Source organism: Balaenoptera physalus, assembly GCF_965194825.1.
Source record: "Balaenoptera physalus genome assembly, chromosome: 7".
Lineage (NCBI taxonomy): Eukaryota > Metazoa > Chordata > Mammalia > Artiodactyla > Balaenopteridae > Balaenoptera > Balaenoptera physalus.
The window spans coordinates 75593936-75615173 of record NC_138886.1 but is presented as its reverse complement, the minus strand read 5'-3'; the positions used below and the strand labels follow the sequence as shown (position 1 = coordinate 75615173).

General features: G+C 41.3%; 2 protein-coding genes across 7 annotated transcripts in view; one reads left to right on the top strand and one right to left on the bottom strand.

The window, feature by feature from the left end:
- MOB3B (MOB kinase activator 3B) overlaps nucleotides 1–21238 on the top strand; it is a 256664-nt gene that overhangs the window by 32132 nt on the left and 203294 nt on the right. The window lies entirely within an intron of this gene.
- IFNK (interferon kappa) overlaps nucleotides 1–21238 on the bottom strand; it is a 219328-nt gene that overhangs the window by 25201 nt on the left and 172889 nt on the right. Inside the window, exon 1 of one of the 2 annotated variants that reach the window (XM_082467642.1) lies at nucleotides 1091–9629. The exons of the other annotated variant lie outside the window; for it this stretch is intronic. The gene's annotated coding sequence lies outside the window, so the exon portion shown is untranslated. Of the gene's footprint in view, nucleotides 1–1090; nucleotides 9630–21238 lie in introns of those variants that run through there. 2 annotated transcript variants of the gene reach the window in all.

Below are 21238 nucleotides of genomic sequence, written 5' to 3'. Positions count from 1 at the left end.
CCTGGTGGACTGAGGGTTTGGAGGCCACCTGACAAAGGCTTTTCATCCAGAGAACCAAGTCTGACCCATCCGGAGCAGTGGCCTGGAGATGCAGAGTTAGGGAAGATTCTGAAAGAGCCTGTCTGATTGGCTGATGGCTGCTCTGGCTGTGCACCGGGGGAGGTGTGTGTTTGACCATCTCTGGACTAGAGTTTCCACCAACAGCCCTCAGTTGACTGAAGGGTGGTTTTTGTTTGTTTGTTTGTTTTTTGTTTTTAAAACATATTCAATAGTTACCTTTAATCCAGTGGGATGTACTGAGTTATTCAGAGGTGAAATGCTGAATGTAGCATGGTAAGTTAAAGAGGTAATTGTCTGTCTAGACCCTATACTTCAGGAGGAAAATGAAGGACAATTAAATCTCCAAACAAGCATATTCTTGAATGGGGAAGAGATGGTGGAATTAGAATGTGTAAATATTCTTTGGTTTTGATATTGTATAGGAGACACAGACCAGTAACTCCACCAAGGTACGTCTAGGTCCTATATGGCTAGACCTGCTGATATAAAGGTTGTTTTGGGTTTGAAGTGGAGAATTCTCTCATTACCTCATTTGACCTGATGGCAGGCAGTGAAGTATGAAAGAAGAGCTTACAACAAAATGCTTAGCAAATGATTGGAAACCAGAGATCTACCGACTTGGTAGGGGAGGGATGGTGTGTGTTTGGAAGAAACGAGAGCCGAACTGGTGGCAGAGGAGTAGAAGACAAACAGGGTTAGATTCCAGTCTTTGTCCTTTTGGTTGAGGGTGTGCATTTCCTGAAAGAGCCTTGGGGGCTAAAGGTAAAACTTGAACTGCAATTTTACAATTTCCTTTTGTCTAGCAGCATCTCCTTTTGTAAAGCAAAAAATGAAAGGCTGCCCTAAAACAATCAATTCTCTGACACTTTCCCTTGCTGGAAGTACATTACTTTGCTCAATGTGGAGTCCTCATCTCATAAATAGTGCCTTTTCTTTATAAAAATAAATAAATTTATTTATTTATTTTTGGCTGCATTGGGTCTTTGTCGCTACATGCGGGCTTTCTCTAGTTGCGGCGAGCGGGGGCTACTCTTTGTTGCAGTGCGTGGGCTTCTCATTGTGGTGGCTTTCTTGTTGCAGAGCAGGGGCTCTAGGCACGTGGGTTTCAGTAATTGTGGCATGTGGGCTTAGTAGTTGTGGCTCGCGGGCTCTAGAACGCAGGCTCAGTAGCTGTGGGGCAGGGGCTTAGTTGCTCTGTGGCATGTGGGATCTTCCTGGACCAGGGCTCGAATCTGTGTCCCCTGCACTGGCAGGCGGATTCTTAACCACTGTGCCACCAGGGAAGTCCCAATAGTGCCTTTTTAATAAAAAGGTCCTATTGCTGTAATTGGAGTTTTAAATGAGGACTCTTTCCATGTGTTCAGTAAGACACCTGTTTGTGCTTTCCGTTATTTGGATTGCATAATAAGGCAGCTTTGCAAAGAACTTGGCATTCCTCGCAAGATACCTTATAGGTAAAAAGTCACAGTTTTGTTCCCAGTACAGAGAATTTGAGACACAGAAAGGAAGAAACTAAAGAAGGTGAAACAGACTCAGTTAAAGGGAATTGGCAACTCAGTTCTGGATGTCTGGTTTCTGGTATACTCCCTTTAATGGTGATTTTTCAATCATTGGAAGTTCTCCACAATCCTGAGGTCAGGTCAAGTATGCCACAGCATTTCAGAACAAGATGAAGTTAAGTTAGGTGTAAATAAACAGAAATCTAACATGAGACTGTCTTAAAAGCTTGATTTTCAATGAAAAATTCATCAACATTCAATGATAGCTGTATGTTATGAATCACTTCAACATCAAACTTAAGGGCAAAATTATAATTCTGTCCAATATAAGATGGTTCTGAAAGTTGCAAACAATATTTAGAAAAAAATGATGCCCCAATGTTGAGATCGTTCGGTATTAGAATACACGGTTTTCCTGTACTGACACCAACACACACACAAAAAGCCAATCGTTTCCTGCTTCGACTTGTCCCTCAGAAGGTGGGATAGTGGCCCAGTATGACTCATTTCCCTCACAGACCGGACGTCGCCTTTCTAATGAGAAATGGCATGAGTGGAAAGCAAATTTGTAAATAATAATGTGTCTGTCCTAGGAAACTGAGAATGTTTATTAAATTGGACAGTGTTTGAGTTACTCATCTTAATATACACTTTGGATTAGATGTGATGAATATTCCAGTATTAAAGACAGATAAAAATGTCTTAACCTGACACATTTCCTTTCCATGTGTTATAAGTAAGGACCTGAGTTTGTCTTGCCAAGACAATTAGAATAGTACTTGGTTGACATGACGACTTGCTTCATGAACCTAGAGGGTTAATAGGCTTGCTTTCTTACTCATCCCTTTAGAGAAGGTTCTTTTTTTTTTTTTTTTTTTAATTTTACTTTCTTTTTTCTTTTAATTTATTTTATTTTTGTATTTTTGTCTGCGTTGGGTCTTCTTTGCTGCGTGTGGGCTTTCTCTAGTTGTGGCAAGCGGGGGCTACTCTTGGTTACGGTGTGCAGGCTTCTCATTGCGGTGGCTTCTCTTGTTGCGGAGCACAGGCTCTAGGCGCGCGGGCTTCAGTAGTTGTGGCACGCGGGCTCAGTAGTTGTGGCTCATGGGCTCTAGAGCGCAGACTCAGTAGTTGTAGCACATGGGCTTAGTTGCTCCACGGCATGTGGGATCTTCCTTGACCAGGGCTCGAACCAGTGTCCCCTGCATTGGCAGGCGGATTCTTAACCACTGTGCCACCAGGGAAGCCCTAGAGAAGGTTCTTAATTGTTGAATTGTGAGGAGACAGAACTCCAGTCTCATCCCTTGGCTTCTATGTGATTTTCCTTTTTTCCTCCGTTTTTTTTTTTTTTTTAAATACCCAAAAGAAATAAGTCATTAGTAGCTCTGAGGTGTAAAAGTAAATGCATTTGCTCTTGTAAGTTCTCGGGTAAAATATTTAAATTGTAAAACCTTAGTACGTTACTCCTATTTTAATAAAAGGAGGGAAACACACACCAGAGTAATTTAGGAACTTGATTAGGGTAAGTTGGTCAGGCAGTTTAGAATTTAAGTTCATTTTTTTTTTTTTTTTTTTTTTTTTAATTTTCTTTTTTGGGCCGCACTGCGCAGCATGTGGGAGCTTAGTTCCTGACCAGGGATCAAACCTGTGTCCCCTGCATTGGAAGCACAGAGTCTTAACCCCTGGACCACCAGGGAAGTTCCCTCATGATTCTTTTCTAGTCTGTTCATTGGATGGTCATTTATACATATACGGAGAAATTTAGTAATATGCACTTTAAAAATCCTATGTTAAGATCTTGTTCTTTGGAACAGAAATTGCAAACTGGCAGTCCACAGGCCTATTTTGGTCCTCAGAGATGTTTTGTCTGTGCTTAGAAAGCATTGATTTTTCTTTTTAGTTGTCAACCTGTAAAAATACACAGATTTTCCATAAACATTTGAATTTCCAGTTACTCTTGGAAAATCAGAAGATCCAGCAATTCTAGGTCTTTATCCCCACATTAGCAACTGCTGCTGGTACTGAGTCCCTGACCCCTTTTAAGTGGCACATGTGCCCTGACACTATTTGTCCTTTATCTACCTGACGGCTAAAAGCATTTGAGTATGAGACCCTGCTCCTACAAATCACAGTTTTCTCTGTTGGCTTAGATGAGAAAATTCTGGCATTGAGAATAAATAATTTAAGCATTATTAAGTGGTATTTGTATTCAAAGAGATTGGGTACCAGAACAAAAACTTAGGGTACTGCTGCCTTCAACATTTTTTAGTAAGAAGCGAATTCTCCTAACTTCCTACTTTCTCTTAAGTTTGTCCAAAGGTGCGTTTGCAAATGGTTTCCCAAGACCGTGGCCTAACTAGCCCTCTCCTCCCCAACACACACATCACACACATCACACACTTATTCCTACAACTCCTCTAATTAATGGTCTAGCACAGCTCATAAGATTCCCGAAGCTAATTAAACAGGGCTCACCCTTGTACCTCCCAGTAGGTTGGGGAGTAGCTTGGCAAATGCTGTGATTGATATGAAAAGTAGCAAGGTATTCTTAAGCACTTTTAGCACTGTTGTTACTCTCTGAAGCACAAGCTTTCAACACTGTGGCCTTTTATCCTCTGTGCTTTTGGAGTGTGAGAACGCCACAAAGGCTACAAGCACCGCAGCTTACTTGTGGGCTGAGAATCAAGGCTGGGAGGAGAGGGTGGGCAGCAGGGGAGTGACAGGCGGGGAGAGGGAGCTGGCAGCTGTCATCTGAATAGCATTTCCCTCCTCCCATTATCCTGTTGTCAGAAAGCTCCGTCCATTCATATTCATGGTTTCCACCCCTCTCCCTTCTGCCAAGGCCAGCTTCCTTTGCACATTTTATTTCCTTGACTGTCTTGGATTTATGAAGAATCCTTGAACTGCTTCAGAAAAAGGATGAGCTGTGAGAAATTGGAACTAGTTGGTAGAGAATCTGCAGGGAGAAATTTATTTAAACATAAGAAGTGGTACATGTCTCTTTTTGAATTATGGTTTTCTCAGGGTATATGCCCAGTAGTGGGATTGCTGGGTCGTATGGTAGTTCTATTTTTAGTTTTTTTAGGAACCTCCATACTGATCTCCATAGTGGCTGTATCAGTTTACATTCCCACCAACAGTGCAAGAGGGTTCCCTTTTCTCCACACCCTCTCCAGCATTTATTCTTTGTAGATTTTTTGATGATGGCCATTCTGACTGGTGTGAGGTGATACCTCATTGTAGTTTTGATTTGCATTTCTCTAATGATTAGTGATGTTGAGCATCCTTTCATGTGTTTGTTGGCAATGCAGCACTATTTACAATCACCAGGACATGGAAGCAACCTAAGTGTCCATCGACAGATGAATGGATAAAGAAGATGTGGCACATATATACAATGGAATATTACTCAGCCATAAAAAGAAACGAAATTGAGTTATTTGTAGTGAGGTGGATGGACCTAGAGTCTGTCATACAGAGTGAAGTAAGTCAGAAAGAGAAAAACAAATACTGTATGCTAACACATATATATGGAATCTAAAAAAAAAAAAAGATTCTGAAGAACCTAGGGGCAGGACAGGAATAAAGACACCGATGTAGAGAATGGACTTGAGGACACGGGGAGGGGGAAAGGTAAGATGGGAGAAAGTGAGAGAGTGGCATGGACATATATACACTACCAAATGTAAAATAGATAGCTAGTGGGAAGCAGCTGCATAGCACAGGGAGATCAGCTCGGTGCTTTGTGACCACCTAGAGGGGTGGGATAGGGAGGGTGGGAGGGAGACACAAGAGGGAAGAGATATGGGGATATATGTATATGTATAGCTGATTCACTTTGTTATAAAGCAGAAACTAACACACCATTGTAAAGCAATTATACTCCAATAAAGATGCTAAAAAAATAAATATAAGAAGCGAATGCCAGATCTATATAGTACATTAACTTCATTTCACTGACTTTTATTTATTCCCGTTTATTTCCTACTAATCTAGTGATTAATTTATTTCACATGTATGAAGGCTATAGTCATGCTGATAAGAGAACAAAATGAGGAAAACATTTTATATTTTAATTACAAAAGTATTATACAATAATACATATTTAGTGTAAATGTTAAACTACAAAAATTCATGAAAATACAAAGAAATTTAAAATCACCCTACCTTACTGTTTAATTATTGTTAACTTTTGCATTTATTTCTTTTCAGTCATATACATATGTATTTTTTTAGGAAATTGAAATAATTCTAGATATGCTATTTCATTATCTACTTGTTTATGTGTAATACTAAATCATACATATTTTCATATCATATATTACATTAAAGCTTTTTAAAAGTCTTTATAGAATTACACTGTATGGATACCCTATGACTGATCTATTTTGGGAAAGATAGGTTTTTCCAAATTTAAGTGATAAACAGTGTTGTGAAACAGACATTCATAAGCTTTCACATCCAAGCTCTCTGCACATCTATGATTTTTTCTGTGGAAAAATACCCAAAAGTGACTTGTGAGTCAAAGGGTATCGCTGGGCTTATGGTGACCTTCAGAAAGGTTGTAGGAATTTAATCTCCCAATGGCATTTTATGGGAGCCCTAAATAGGGAGCTTTTCTAAGGATGTCTTATGGGGAGGTTGCTCTGAATATTCTTTGACTGCTTTTACCTAGATATTTCTACCCCATGAAGAAAAATAACCACTTAGGTTTCTCGGCTTACAGGAAAAGGAAAGTGGAATGCTGCCAACTGTGAAAATGTTTGGAAGAAGTCTGGGCCCTCTTAACCATCATCCTATTTAGCATTTGTTTTATATTGTGCATGGGAAACCAACTCTTCTGTAAGAAAACATAAATGTCTGCTGGGGAGCATGTATTTGCTTTGAGAACTCTCGGGACCAAGAAAATCAAATGCTTAATAACAACAGCATAATGAGGTCACAGGGGTGCTGAAAGCATTAATTAAAGAATGATTTAAAAGTTCTCCAGTAAGCTTAGGGAGAGTGTGTGCCGTAGGCTTCCCAGGAGAAAGATTCAGTTTAGAATAGATGGATTCCTGTACTGACAAAAACTAGTACGTCTGACAACCTGGGGTGAGTTGATTACATCAGAGCTAAATTTTAAAGATGCACGTAATTACAGTTTTCCCTATTGTAAATGTAATGTACCATATTTATAGAAATCCTATTATTCTATTGAGAAGATGAATCACAGCTTACCACACCCAATTTTTTGAACATTTTGGCTGTAGAACTAAAATTTTAAACATATCTGGAGACGTTTAGAAGTAGATATTGTACCGACTGTACACACACACACACACAATGTCCCAATTTGCAACAAGAGCCATAAGAAGACAGGCCTGTGATGACCAATTGAATTAGAACTTGAGGCTCTGATCAAAAAAACCAAAAATCATGTTATATAAATACATCAAATTTGGACAAATGCTTCCTAGTGTTGTCTAACGAAACTTAAATTTTTAGTGGTCCTTCTGGTTTAATGAGGTTTCTAACTCCTAGCAAGAAAACCAGATTTTGCTACAGTAGTTTCCTTGGCAAATCTAATCTCCAGTTATCTGTGCAGTAAGATAAACCACGTAAAGACTACATGACTTGATTGTACAAGCTGATACTGATGTGAAGCCCCAGTTGGAAAACTTGTTGTATTTTGTAATAAGAGCAATGCAGGGTTTTTGTTTGTTTTTAGTGATCCTTAATTACTTAGAAAACCTATAGCCTGGAGTAGCAGAGGTATAAAGCTATTACATGCCTTAAAAGAGAATCTAGGCTCATTATAATAATGTGTTACCAGCATGATGGTTTTGTAAGAGATGTTGTCCCGTTGAGGTACTTGGAATTGTAGTTACTGTTCCCTGAGGACAGGAGACTTCCCTTGAGAGAGGGGAGTTCTCGGTTTTTCTTTTCTACCATAAAGGGAACTCTTTAAACTTTATATTTCTAGGGTGAATGCCCAGGATTAATCTTACCTGGTGGTTCTTTTGCCTGACTATCAAACTAGATAAAGTACTTAATCCCAACAACGTTAATTTTAAGTGAAGTTAGCCCAGCAGTTAAGAAGTATGAAGTTCAGACTCATACAGACTTTTATATATTAACCAACAGCAATTTCCTTGAATTTCATTCATTCACCACATTCATGGATCCGTTCACTTATTGATGCATAACTGGATTGAATATCTGAATTGAGTGCAGCAATACTTGAGTCCGTAAGGATGGATGCTCTCGACCCATAGAGCAGACAGGAGAATTCCAATAGTGGGCTCAGTGCGACCGTGGAAGTGTGCTCAATGTGCACAGGCACATGGATAGAGTAGCTAATACTGCCTCAAAGTCTATCCCATCTCCCTCAGCTTAATTTATTTTATTTTAGTTCATAACTGCTTTACCCTAGAGCCTTGCTACTCCAATTGTGGTACCCAGACCAGCAGCATTCACATCACTAGCAGTTTGTTAGAAATGCAGCATCTCAGACCCCATCCAGACCTATTGAATAGTAGTGGGTTGGCCAAAAAGTTCATCTGGGTTTTTCCATAAGATGTTATGGAAACACATAACATCTTATGGAAATGTTCCATAACATCTTATGGAAAAACCCAGATGAACTTTTTGGCCAACCCAATATTTTGCATTTTAACAAGATCTCCAGGATCCAAATTTTGTCACATGATTTAAACTCGTATGTGAATGGGGAAGGGGAACCATCACAAACGTATATTCTTAAAAGTCTGAGCAGAGAGAGCACACTCTAGATCAGTGAGTGATGGAATAATTTAGTAATACAGCTCCCTTTCTTTTGTGTCTGTGGCTTGCCAGTGTGACTGTTAAGTGACTTAAGCATACGATCTTACTCACTTCTCTCTACAACCCACAAGAAAGAAATACTTATCCCTATTTTGCACATTAGAAACAGAAACTCATGACGTCAAGGGATGTGTCCAAGGCCACGAAGCAAGTAGTAACTGAGCGAGAATGCAAACCAAGGACTGCTTGGTTCCAAAGGCTTGCTCCTTCCCCGGCAGGACCCACACAGGCTCCCCAGTACTGTAGACACCTCCCTGAAAGCTTGGGTTACACTTAGTGTTTTTAATCTGTCAGTTCAGTTTCATAATAGAAATTTGGTACACTTAACCCAAACAGTCTAAAACTGGAGTTAATACTCTTCCACTCCAAATACAATTAATGATTACTCTAAACGTGCAGTTCCCAAATGCAGTTTGGGTCAGTGGTTGAACCCCACTGGTCTGCTTACTTACGGGGCCAGATAGTAGATGAACTCTTTCTCCGAAAATCTTCTGGTACGCTCCACCCTGGGGGTCATTTGGGTGGTATTTGGCTGGCAGATTACCTGTCAGATACCTGAGCCTTAAGAGACTATTTGTTTGCTGTGGGATACATTTTACTCAGGGAATGCTTATTGAATCAACTTTTTAAAGACTTTTTTAAAAATTCGTGGGCTCTGTTTTTCTTTCCAGTTTTTTTCTATTCAATTAAAAGAAAAGTATGACATTTTACAACCATTGTAACAAGTGTGAACATTATGAGGATACAAGAAGAAAAGTTAATAATCTCTCCTCTAATTTTCTTTCCCACTTCCTTCCTCCCATTTCCTCCATGGACTGGCCCGAATTGTTCCACACCTTTCTCCTTCCTCATGCAAACATACACAAACAGATATGTGCACATGCAGTGTTTTCAGTTTTACAAAGAAATACTCTGCAATTTGCCTTTGGTAGGTCCTGGGCTTCCCTTCCCCCACTCTCAAATCTCATTTGCAAAGTTCTTTTTTCTTTGCTACAAGGATTCTCAGTTTGAGTCGGGGTGGTGAGGGGCAGGGGGATGAGAAGACTATATTCAGTTTAGGTATCTCAGACTGGAGTTTAAGGAGGTATGCCTATAAAAGTGATGATGTGAAATAAAAGGTACTTATAAAATATAAAAACGCTTCTACTGATCTTTAAGGAATTACCTTTCTAATCTGGCGTGTAGAAAAAGAATGGTTGATCCTGATGCATGTCTTTTCCCCGACTCTCCAAAACTAAGCAGGTTGATGGGCAGTGGCTATCTTTTTTTTTTTTAATTTTATTTATTTATTTATTTATTTTTGGCTGTGTTGGGTCTTCGTTTCTGTGCGAGGGCTTTCTCTAGTTGCGGCAAGCGGGGGCCACTCTTCATCGCGGTGCGCGGGCCTCTCACTATCGCGGCCTCTCTTGTTGGGGAGCACAGGCTCCAGACGCGCAGGCTTAGTAGTTGTGGCTCACGGGCCCAGTTGCTCCGCGGCATGTGGGATCTTCCCAGACCAGGGCTCGAACCCATGTCCCCTGCATTGGCAGGCAGATTCTCAACCACTGCGCCACCAGCGAAGCCCCAACAGTGACTATTTTTAGAAAGAAAATATGCCTTACTCTGGCAAAATTATAGTGGGACCTAAAATGTCCTAAAAAGATGCTGCAGTTATTTTTCTGAGCCTGTTGCTGTGCTCTCTTGCACAACTTCATCATTTGAGAGGAAAACATTCTCTTCCTTAATAAACAGCATAAATACACTTCTATTTTCTGTTTTTCTAACCTTCTGGTTTACTTGGAGTTGGTGCCAGATCGCTCAGCATAAAGGTATCTGTTTTATATGTTCACAGCAGTGACAGCCTCAAATGAACAGTTATAAATAATATATCTAATATATCTTCTTTTTATATGGACCACATATTAATTTTGTTCATACTATATAATGAGCTTATTCTTGTGATGAAATAATTTAGGGAAAAGAGGATTTTAAAAGTGTAAAGTACAAGGAATATTTGTTGCAATTATTATCATTATTATTATCATCTTCCTCTGCCCAGGTATTCTTTTTTTTTTTTTAAACATCTTTATTGGAGTATAATTGCTTTACAATGGTGTGTTAGCTTCTGCTTTATAACAAAGTGAATCAGTTATACATATACATATGTTCCCATATCTCTTCCCTCTTGCATCTCCCTCCCTCCCACCCTCCCTATCCCACCCCTCTAGGTGGTCACAAAGCACAGAGCTGATCTCCCTGTGCTATGCGGCTGCTTCCCACTAGCTATCTATTTTACATTTGGTAGTGTATATATGTCTATGCCAGTCTCTCACCCTGTCACATCTTACTCCTCCCCCTCCCCATATCCTCAAGTCCATTCTCTAGTAGGTCTGTGTCTTTATTCCCGTCTTGCCACTAGGTGCTTCATGACCTTTATTTTCCCTTAGATTCCATATATATGTGTTAGCATACTGTATTTATTTTATTTGTTTAATTTTCTAAATTAAAAAAAAATGGCTGGGGACTTCCCTGGTGGTGCAGTGGTTAAGAATCTGCCTGCCAATGCAGGGGACATGGGTTCGAGCCCTCATCTGGGAAGATCCCACATGCAGTGGAGCAACTAAGCTCGTGCACCACAACTACTGAGCCTGTGCTCTAGAGCCTGTGCGCCATAACTACTGAGCCCACGTGCCACAACTACTGAAGCCTGTGCGCCTAGATCCCGTGCTCCACAACAAAGAGAAGCAATGGCAATGAGAAGCGTGTGCACCTAGCCCCTGCTGACGCAAATAGAGAAAACCCACGTGGAACAGCGAAGACCCAATGCAGCCAAAAATAAATAAATAAATTTATTTAAAAAAAAAAATGGCTGTATGACGTGCTATTTGGGGCTTCGATAAATAATCTTTTTGTTCTGGTTGTCGTCATTGTTGTTATAATCCTCCTCCTATTTCACTTTCTGTGCTTCCATCTGGCCTCCCCTTGAGCTTCCCATGGTGCCCACAGCATCTGATGGTATTTATTAAATGCAATCGTAGTTTCAGATGGCTGCATTTCATTGGCAGTAAGGGCCTCAAGGTCCAGTGAAAAGACCCCTAGAAGGAGAGTCAAGAAACCAGGTTAGGCTTCCCTGGTGGCGCAGTAGTTGAGAATCCGCCTGCTAATGCAGGGGACACGGGTTCGAGCCCTGGTCTGGGAAGATCCCACATGCCGCGGAGCAACTGGGCCCCTGAGGCACAACTACTGAGCCTGCGCGTCTGGAGCCTGTGCCCCGGAACGGGAGGGGCCGCGATAGTGAAAGGCCCGCGCACCGCAATGAAGAGTGGCCCCCGCTTGCCGCAACTAGAGAAAGCCCTCGCACAGAAACGAAGACCCAACACAGCCAAAAATAAATAAATAGATAAAGTGGCTATTAAAACAAACAAACAAACAAAAAAGAAACCAGGTTAGGTGGGCCTTGGAGCTATTCTACTATGAAACCTTAGGGCCATAATGTAATCTCTCTAACCCTCCTCTCCCACTCCTTACTGCCATCCGTTAAGTCCACTAGCTTCTCCCCCAGCAGATCAAGTGCTTTCACACTATGTCTTTGTATATATGCTTTTCCTTCTGCCCTGAATGCCCTTTCTTGTCTCCTGCCAAACTCCTACTCATCTTTAAATGACCAAGTTCAAATCTCATCTCCTTTGGGAAGCTTTTCTTGGGTCCTCTTAAATACTCTTAGTTGCTTCTTCCTCTTTGAGCAAACTCATAATTCTGCAAACACACAAGAGAATACTTTCAATATGTCATTGTGATTGTGATTGTGCATGTGTGTGTATGTGTTTGTGTTTAAACCACCCTCACTAAACCATGAGGATCTTCAGGGCAGGGATTGTGTGTCTCATTCATCCTGTCTCCCCCGGGCCTAGAACTTCTCCTGACACATAGTAGGTCTTCTTTACCTGTTTATTCACTAAGACATGGGCCTCAGTTTCGTCACCTGCAGTAGGGGGATTGGACCAGATGGTGTCAAAGCAATGCCATGGAATTCTATGTTGGTCAAAGACCTTAAATAAGAGGACCCAGGTCTGCAGAGGCCCAGCCAGGTGATACTTTTTATTTACAGCACAGAGGGAAAGTGTGTCAGTGGCATAAGTTTGGCTGTATTGCTGTTTCATAATGGTGAGCACAAGAGACACATTCCCTCTTTTGAGCTTTAGCTGTGCTGTTGGTCCTGATGTCTTGTTACATTACCATAAAGAATTAATAGAGTAATCACTGGGAGGTTATTATTATAATAAATTTGTAAAATGTTATCTTATTCTTTGCCCCAATGTCTACCAGTTTTGAATAACCTTTGCTTTGAATAATCCTGTGATAGCTTTTAATCTGGCCTGCTAGATTTGATTAACTAAAACGTGATCATTTTAAGAAATCAAAAAATGGTTGAAAGATTTTCACTAAGATTTTTATGTTTGTCAGAAAATGAACTGATTATTGGGCCCTTTGACACTGGGTTGGAAGTGACTAGGAAAGCTAATTAGTCCCATTTATAGATCCATTCATTCATCCAGTCACTCATGCACTCTCCCAGTCACCAACAAATATTTACGGATGATTCCTGGGTGCCAGGCATTATGCCATGTGCGAGGCATGCATAGGACAGCAGAATACAGTCCCTGTTGACGTGGAGCTCTCTCTCTAGTGGGAGAAGAGACCGCCAGGCAGTTGGCTTCCATTTTGATAAGAGTTATGATTTGGGAAGTACAGAATAAAGATACCTAATTCAGATTTGGGGAGGCAGGGGTAGCTTCCCAGAAGTGGGTCTAATCTCATAACCGAAGAGTGGGTGGGAGGGAGCAAAGGGCAGGGGTCAGGCAGTGCCAAAGGAGGACAGTGCTCAAGGCAGACAGAGGATGCTGCACGCTCAAATGCCCAGAAATCAGAGAATGGTGCTCTGGGGGCACCTGAGAAGTATATTCTGACTGGGGTATTGAGTTCAAAGTAATGGATATGGTGGCATTGAGTCCAAGGAGGGATGAGCAGGATCCAGATCAGAAGAGGTGCTCTAGGCTGTGGCGACATGCTTTGGAAGGCAAGAGAGAGCCCTTGAGGACCCTGAGCATGGGGTCCTGATCAGATTTGGGCTTTAGAAAGAGCACTCTGGGTACTCTGTGTGCAGGATGGCTCAGACCATTCCTAAATAATTTTTTTTAAATAGATCTTTACTGGAGTATAATTGCTTCACAATGCTGTGTTATTTTCTGTTGTACAACGATGTGAATCAGCCATATGCATACACATGTCCCCATATCCCCTCCCTCTTGAGCTTCCCTCCCATCCTCCCTATCCCACCCATCTAGGTCATTGCAAAGAACCGAGCTGATCTCCCTGTGCTATGCTGCTGCTTCCCACTAGCTAACTGTTTTACATTCAGTAGTGTATATAGGTGGATGCTACACTCATTTCGCCCCAACTTCCCCCTCCCACCCCATGTCCTCAAGTCCATTCTCTATGTCTACATCTTTATTCCTGCCCTGCAACTAGGTTCATCAGTACCATTTTTTTTCTTTTTTTTTAGATTCCATATATATGCATTAGCATATGGTATTTGTTTTTCTCTTTCTGACTTACTTCACTATGTATGACAGACTCTAGTTTGTTTGTTTCTATGGCTGAGTAATATTCCATTGTATATATGTGCCACATCTTCTTTATCCATTCATCTGTCGATGGACATTTAGGTTGCTTCTATGTCCTGGCTATTGTAAATAGTGCGGCAGTGAACATTGTGGTACATGTGTCTTTTTGAATTATGGTTTTCTCTGGGTATATGCCCAGTAGTGGGATTGCTGGATGATATGGTAGTTCTATTTTTAGTTTTTTAAGGAACCTCTATACTGTTCTCCATAGTGGTTGTATCAATTTACATTCCCACCAACAGTGCAGGAGGGTTCCCTTTTCACCACACCCTTTCCAGCATTTACTGTTTCTAGATTTTTTGATAATGGCCATTCTGACCTGTGTGAGGTGATACCTCATTGTAATTTTGATTTGCATTTCTCTGATAATTAGTGATGTTGAGCATCTTTTCATGTGCCTATTGGCCATCTGTATGTCTTCCTTGGTGAAATGTCTATTTAGGTCTTCTGCCCATGTTTTAATTGGGTTGTTTGTTTTTTTGATATTGAGCTCCATAAAATGACTTTAAAATAAAGCCTGTTACAAGAGATAAGGAGGGACACTACATAGTGATCAAAGGATCAATCCAAGAAGAAGATATAACAATTATAAATGTTTATGCACCCAACATAGGAGCACCTCACTACATAAGACAAATGCTAACAACCATGAAACGAGAAACTGACAGTAACACAATAATAGTAGGGGACTTGAACACCCCACTTATACCAATGGACAGGTCATCCAAGCAGAAAATAAATAAGGAAACACAAGCTTTAAATGACACAATAGACCAGATAGATTTAATTGATATTTATAGGACATTCCATCCAAAAACATCAGATTACACTTTCTTCTCAAGTGCACATGGAACATCTCCAGGATAGATCACATCTTGGGTCACAAATCAAGCCTTGGTAAATTTAAGAAAATTGAAATTGTATCAGGCATCTTTTCTGACCACAATGCTATGAGATTGGAAATCAATTACAGGAAAAAAACTGTAAAAAACACAAATACATGGAGGCTAAACAGTGTGCTACTAAATAACCAAGAGATCACTGAAGAAATCAAAGAAGAAGTAAAAGAAATACATAGAAACAAATGACAATGAAAACAGGACGACCCAAAACCTATGGGATGCAGCAAAAGCAGTTCTAAGAGGGAAGTTTATAGCAATTCAATCTCACCTCAAGAAACAAGAAAAATCTCAAATAAACGATCTAACCCTACACTTAAAACAACTAGAGAAAGAAGAACAAAGAAAACCCAAAGTCAGTAGAAGGAAAGAAATCATAAAAATCAGAGCAGAAATAGATGAAATAGAAATGAAGAAAACAATAGCAAAGATCAATAAAACAAAAAGCTGGTTCTTTGAGAAGATAAACAAAATTGGTAAACCCTTAGCCAGACTCATCAAGAAAAGATGGGAGAGAACGCAAATCAGTAAAATTAGAAATGGAAAAGGAGAACTCACAACTGACACTGCAGAAACACAAAGGATTATAAGAGACTGCTACAAACAACTATATGCCAATAAAATGGACAACCACGAAAAAATGGGCAAATTCTTGGAAAGGTACAATTTTCCAAGACTGAACCAGGAAGAATTATAAAATATAAACAGACCTATCACAAGTAATGAAATTGAAACTGTAATTAAAAATCTTCCAACAGACAAAAGTCCATGATCAGATGGCTTCACAGGTGAATTCTATCAAACATTTAGAGAAGAGCTAATACCGATCCTTCTCAGACTCTTCCAAAAAATTGCAGAGGGAGAAACACTCCCAAATTCATTCTATGAAGCCACCATCACCCTGATACCAAAACCAAAAAAAGAAAATTATAGACCAATATCACCGATGAACATAGGTGCAAAAATCCTGAACAAAATACTAGAAAACAGAATCCAACAACACATTAAAAGGATCATACACCATGATCAAGTGGGATTTATCCCAAGTATGCAAGGATTCTTCAATACATGCAAATCAATCAATGTGATACACCACATTAATAAATTAAGCAATAAAAATCCTGTGATCGTCTCAATAGAGTCAGAAAAAGTTTTGACAAAATTCAACACCCATTTATGATAAAAACACTCCATTTGTTTATTTTTGTTTTTATTTCCGTTACTCTAGGAGGTGGGTCAAAAAAGATCTTGCTGTGATTTATGTCAAAGAGTGTTTTTCCTATATTTTCCTCTAAGAGTTTTATAGTATCTGGTCTTACATTTAAGTCTTTAATCCATTTGGAGTTCATTTTTGTGTATGGTGTTAGGGAGTGTTCTAATTTCATTCTTCTACATGTAGCTGTCCAGTTTTCCCAGCACCACTTATTGAAGAGGCTGTCTTTTCTCCATTGTATGTTCTTGCCTCCTTTGTCGTAAATTAGGTGCCCATATGTGCATGGGTTTATCTCTGGGCATTCTATCCTGTACCATTGATCTATATTTCTGTTTTTGTTCCAGTATCATACTGTCTTGATAACTGTAGCTTTGTGGTACAGTTTGAAGTCAGGGAGCCTGATTCCTCCAACTTTGTTTTTCTTTCTCAAGATTGCTTTGGCTGTTGGGAGTCTTTTGTATTTCCATACGAATTGTAAAATTTTTTGTTCTAATTCTGTGAAGAATGCCATTGGTAGTTTGATAGGGATTGCATTGAATCTGTGGATCCTAAATAATTTTTGAAACAGATGTGTGCCTATTTCTGTCTTTTGTTCTCTATTACATTTCAGTGAATGTGATTTCATAACTTTCTCTATCAATCTCATCTTCCAGGGCTTAACGGGAGGTGTGTAATTTGGAGAATGCAACTGTACAATCCCCGTTTCTCATGTTTTAATTATTTATGTCATGAAGTATTTCAAACAAACAGAAATATACAGAAAATAATATAGTACACACCTAAATGCACACGGCCTACATCTACAGATGTAAACAATTTGCTGCAAAAGCTTAGATCTCTCTTTTTATTAAAGAAATGAACCATTACAGATACATCTAAAGCTGCACCCCCATTCTTTATTACTCCTCTCCAGAGTAGCAACTCTTGCACTTGGTAAACATTGATCCCCTGCATTTTTTTTTTTATTTTTACTTTTGCTGTATATATGAATGAGTCCATAAACAACATAAAATCAAGTTTTATAGTTTTTTTTTTTTAATTTTCATGATTGTTTTAGAGATACATCTGTGTTGATAGTGTAGAGAATCTAGTTTGTGTATTCTTTTACAGGTGGACATTACTCTTATAGTATTGAGCCTTAATGCCTTCATGGACAAAGGGGAAATAGATTCTCATCTGGTGTGGCGTTGTTCCCTCTCCAGGGCCTGTTCCCAGCTAGGGAAATGTGTGCTTTTACCTGCAGCTCTGGCACCCTGCAAAGAACCCTCCAACTCCCACCCCACCCACACGTGCAGTTTGCATTTATCTGCTGATTAGGGAAATCCATGCCACCTCCAACGTAAGCAGTGTTCTGTACCAGTAGCATAGTCTTTCTCTTCTCCCGTGGTGAGAGAAATGAGCTTAGTGTTTTTGGAAAATTTCGAGGCAAGAGTGGCTTGAGTTCAAGATGAGAGAGTTAACCTCCAGCACACTTGGTTTTGACGGAAGTCCATTTTACTGCTTTTAAAAAAGAGTGAGAGCCCAGGATTAGCAGCTGCTGGGTATAGGTCTAAGGTCCAACCGAAGCCTCTGCAGGGGCACCTGTTGCTTTCAGAACTGCCTGGGAGGGAAGGAATCCCCCCACACAAAAGGCTTCTGTTGGGTTTCTGTGCATAGCTGAGAAAGCTTAAGTGACAAGGGAGGTAAATCACAAGTGAAAGAGGAGGACAGACCAGGAGGAGTAAAAGGGAATACTGTTGACAAAAGGCTGTGCTAGGGCAAAAAGATACATGTGAGTATGAAACAGCAGAGAAAAACTGAAAAATAAGCCCAAGATGGCTGGAAAGAAAACCTGATGGCAGCATCTAAATTTTCCAAAGTGAAGATGGGAATCAAAATTATCTAAAATCCCCACCAGACGTTTGAAACATCATGGCTCGCCCCTTTAGTCTGTGCAAGTTACCATTCTTTCCAGAATAAGTAGGAATGATTTTGAGTCCCTGCCATAGGATGGCTACAACCCTAGGCCAGTCCTCCTCCTAACCCTGGTGTGAGATAAGCGGGCACAGGCAGCCTTGAAATGTACATTCTGTAAGCTGGGCTTCCCACGGTGTGCCCACCACGATGTCATGCAGTTCTGCTGGGTATGCAAAAGAGCGCCCTGTGTGATTAAGTCAGTGCCACTCAGTGGGTGTATTATGAACTCTCTGTAGATGTGACACCAGTCTTGAATCTCTGTGTAAAAAATCATGTTTGCACGGTACCCTGACAACTGCTGGGCTGAATGTTGAGCCGAGTTAGGTGGGACGGTTAGAGTTCTGAGTCACCCTATTCTTGCTGCTGTTACAACAGCTGCCAGCCTGTAAGAGCTAAATTCAGGAAGATTTTGTCTTTATTCTACCTGATGCTCTCCCTCCTCTCTTCCCATGTTTACAACATAATAGGAGACCAGTTGGTAAGGGACTTCGGGAAAGTCATTTGCAGACTTCCAGCCCCAGGGGCGATACAGAGCAGAGTAAAGGAGGGCAGTTGTGAGGCTGAAAGACAACAGATAAATAATCATCACCTGACTCAAGGGGAGCCAGTTTGCATATTAACAGACCTATGGACTGGCCTGGCTTGAAAATCTCTGTCCCATCAGAGACAGGTTGGTGCAATAGGTTATTTTCCTCAGAAATCTGATATTGGAAATAAAGATTATCAGACAGCAGTGAAAGCTGAAAGGATGCACCTAAAAGGCCATAAGCAACCCAAATTAGAGAAGACAGAGACCGTGATTTGGCAGAAACCATGTTATAAGGCAGAGAAAAGATACACAGCATCGAGGTGAGAAAGATGTACCTGGAGAACCTGTGGAAATAGTTGAGTCATCAATAGCAAACACAAGAGTGGAGATCTTCAAACTCGTGCTCGTAAGGGTCAAGTGACCAAGCAGTCCCTAAGGAGCAGGCTAGAGAGGGGAGCTACTAGATCACGAGCATCTAGGTAGTTTACGACTCGTGGTCCCTCAGGCAGTGTGAACTTCCTGTTCACATGAGTTCCCCTTGCCCCTCAAGTCCCATGGGGGTGATGTGGATGTGGGCCCAGGTGGGTGCTGTGCACACAGGGGCCTGTTCCCCAGCTCAGCAGTACTGAACTTAGGAAACCCCCAATTTTATAGGGGGACCCACCCATCCTCCCCTCCAGAGACAGTGCCATTATCTTTATTACCCTGGAGTGTAGACAGATCTTCTCTGGGCTGGGGTTGTTCCCTGTCTTTACTCTGCTGATCAGGAAACAAATGTGCCCTCTGATCTGGAGCGGGACACTGTCTCTAGCTTCCTAGGTTGTTTGCTAAGGGGAACATTCCAGAAGAGATAGTCTGGGGATCAGACTTGCAGAAACAACATGGAGAATTGTCTCCCTACGCTGAGGACTCTCAAGCTGCCTTGGCTCTCATTCCAATTCAAACAGACCAAGTCCTATGTTTTCCTTATTGCTGTTATATTCTTAAAAGCACCACTCTCCTCTTCCACTAGCCCAGATGGCTTTCTGCTCCTCGCCTTTAGAACCGCAGAACTGACACAAAGCTGGAAAACTAGGTTGTAGTCAGAATGTGGGACCTTGAGTGCCAGGTGAAAGGTATAATCAAACGTGAAACCCTGATGCTTGGATGCCCCGGGACTACCATCAATTATGCTTGATCCAGTTATGCTTCCGTTCATTTGGGACGTGACTGCCCGTGATACAGGAAATTATTTCTCTTCATTGCTTCCAGGATGCTCAGTGGAGCATTGACTTGGAAACCAGAGTTCTGGGCCCAGCATCTAAACTAGCCCTTGCCCCACTGTACTCTCTTGTAACACTTGCTCTGTCATTCTTAGCACACAGCACAAGTTGTAATTATATATCGTGGTGTGTGTGTGTGTGTGTGTGTGTGTGTGTGTTTAATGGCTTTTCCCTCACCGGATTATAAGCTCCATTAAGATTAGAATTATGTTTGTTTTGTTCACCCCAGCAAACCCAGCCTGATCTAGCAGGTGCTCAAGAAATACTGATGGGACAAATTTAATGTAGGTTTTGGACCCTTTTATTGTAAAGAGGCTTGAATAACAGCTCAGGCAGTTTGTACTTTTGTTTTTTTTTTTAATGAAATTGTTCTTTTTTTTTAAATTTTTTTTTTATTTTTGGCTGTGTTGGGTCTTCGTTTCTGTGTGAGGGCTTTCTCCAGTTGCAGCAAGCGGGGGCCATTCTTCATCGCGGTGCGCGGGGCTCTCACTATCGCGGCCTCTCTTGCTGTGGAGCACAGGCTCCAGATGCGCAGGCTCAGTAGTTGTGGCTCACGGGCCCAGCTGCTCCGCGGCATGTGGGATCCTCCCAGACCAAGGCTCGAACCCATGTCCCCTGCATTGGCAGGCAGATTCTCAGCCTCTGCGCCACCAGGGAAGCCCGGGAGTTTGTACTTTTATGGTTAACAATAGTTAATAATATAGAGTAAGTGATATATAGGAGTATTGACTATGGTCCTTATGGTTATTGACATGTTACCAACATGTGGACTGGATACCAACGAGACGTCCCGCTGAAACTGTCCACCTGGCAATGGAAAATGCCAGTCTAGAGCTTGGAAGTCTGTTCAAAAACAGCGGCAAGGCTGACTTTCTAGGGTGGTTCATGTGCTGTTAAAGGCTGAGCCAAGTTTTCATGAACTGAGGTGTATGGTCACTGTCACCGTATGTCTCAGAGTCCCAGGCTAGCCCTTCCAAGGGGGACACCGGGCCCTGGCTGTGTGGATGTATTGATAGTTTACTGGCTGGTCCCCTCGTGACCAATACCTGGATATGAGTGCCTGCAGACAAAGCCCCAGGATGCATGGGATCCTGAGTTCTGAGAGAGCAAGAGAAGAAATGTATGGAGGGGGCATAGGGGTTGATTTGTGCAGGTATCGAGCCCACAGGGCAGGTACAGGGCTCAGGAGGTGGGCAGGCCTGAAATGCAGCAGGAACAACCTCTGGACCAAACAGAAGGGAATCCTCCTGGGACTGCTGCAGGGGAGGCTTTAGGGTGGCCCTTTAATGTGGATGGGTTAGAGTGACTTCGAAGTTGGAGGCTGACAGCCAATAG